Raw genomic sequence first — 1,747 nt, forward strand, 5'->3', positions numbered from 1 at the left:
TTGTCAGATGTTATTTTTTGTTAATATGCTTGATACATGTGATTATATGCATAGTGATGTAGTTGATTATATATTCAACATAATTCTGATTGTTTCTGTAATATTTATTGTTTAGATGTACCCTTCTAATATATATAAGAATTGAAATACATGTGGGTGTGGATATATTAGACAAATTTGTAACTTGTATAAAGCACTGATTGCTTGAGGTGTACATCTTTTAACATTTTCATCAGAATTTCAATATATAAGGGAGGGCATGTTTATCCTTTCCTTTTAATTGAAGTATTTTTTGAAATTTATTATTTGAAAGAAATTATCCCTTAATAAGACTTGATAAAGTCTGAGGCTAGTGCAAAGATATGTATAGTTATGGAAAAATCATATTTTTCTTTCATAGGAGCGATGAAGTCGAGGTGGCAGAGAAAAGCAGTATTAGCACTGCTAGTTCTTGGCCTGCTGTTACCTTTTGGTATTAAAGCAGATGACGATGACGATGAAGAAGCTGTTGTCACGGAAGAGCAAACAGTAAGTTATTGATATCTTGAACAATTTTGGCTTTAAAGAACAATATGCAGAATTATAAAAAATGGATTTCTAAATCTATTGATATTACATAATGTATGGTGATTTATGGGAAGAGATTATGATTTCAGATAGTGGATAACCTACTTCTGTGCTTTTATTGGTCAGCAGGGTCTTCAAAAATCAATAACCATATGTAGTGGATTCTGGGCCTTGGGGGAACCTTTAACTTGGAATATATGACCTTTTTTTTTCAATAATGATAAGGATTCCACCAGCAGAATATACATAAGGATTTAACCTTCTGTATGAACTTTAGAAATTGTGTACTAGGACAAAATCAGAACAGAACATTTTTGTAATGAGCTGTACAAAAGAATGGTCGAGTACAAAGTCAGGATGAGACCTGGACACAGCTTGAGGGCTTCAGGGGCTTCTTCCTGCTAAGCTGTGCGGAAGTAAGGGAAGAAGCAAACCTAATGCATTGATCCATATATAGTGGAAATACTTCATTCTAGGTTCCTATAGATTATTATTATTGAAGGTGCTCATTTGGGATAGGTTATACTTTTAGATTTAGATTTTTATGAAATAATCAATATATAATTGAAATGATTTCATGGTTCTTGTGGAAAATGAGTATTAAAACTTATGGGATAAATCTATACATTTGGATTTTTACCAGTGTTTCATTTAGAAGACTTATCGTCTGAACAGCAGGATAGATATATTAAAGTTAGATGAAATTTAGAGTTGAATTTAAAGGTGCTATGAATTGATTAGATATTTTCCTTGTTTTTGCTGTTTATAATATTTAACATTAGATAGCCATGCATAATAAACTTATTTAGGTTTTGCCAAGAAATGATGTAGCTGTGTGCCTTTGCAAGTCTGGCAAGGTAATTTTCGTCATCCTAGCAACCTAACAAATGCTAAAATGCTACATGTCAGTGTTCCAAACCAGAGAAATTTTATGTATTTGCTCAGGAGTAGTGCATTCTAATAATTCATGTTTTTAACTATATAGTTCATTTTTAATCCATAATCTTCCCCTTAGCTGATAGATTTTGAGTATCAGACTTTTTGAGACCTAGATATCATTGGTATAATTCCTTTAACTTTCCATTTATCTTGGTCAGGCATATAGTAGTGCCTTTTATGAGTTATTTTTGAACAGCTTTGAAAAGGCATGAAACCGCAGGAATATCAATCATGTTGGATA

General features: G+C 31.9%; 1 pseudogene; it reads left to right on the forward strand.

The window, feature by feature from the left end:
- The window catches only part of LOC119587006, an 11,851-nt pseudogene that overhangs the window by 5,978 nt on the left and 4,126 nt on the right, over window positions 1-1,747 (forward strand).

The sequence above is a fragment of the Penaeus monodon genome, chromosome 22, assembly GCF_015228065.2.
Source record: "Penaeus monodon isolate SGIC_2016 chromosome 22, NSTDA_Pmon_1, whole genome shotgun sequence".
NCBI lineage: Eukaryota > Metazoa > Arthropoda > Malacostraca > Decapoda > Penaeidae > Penaeus > Penaeus monodon.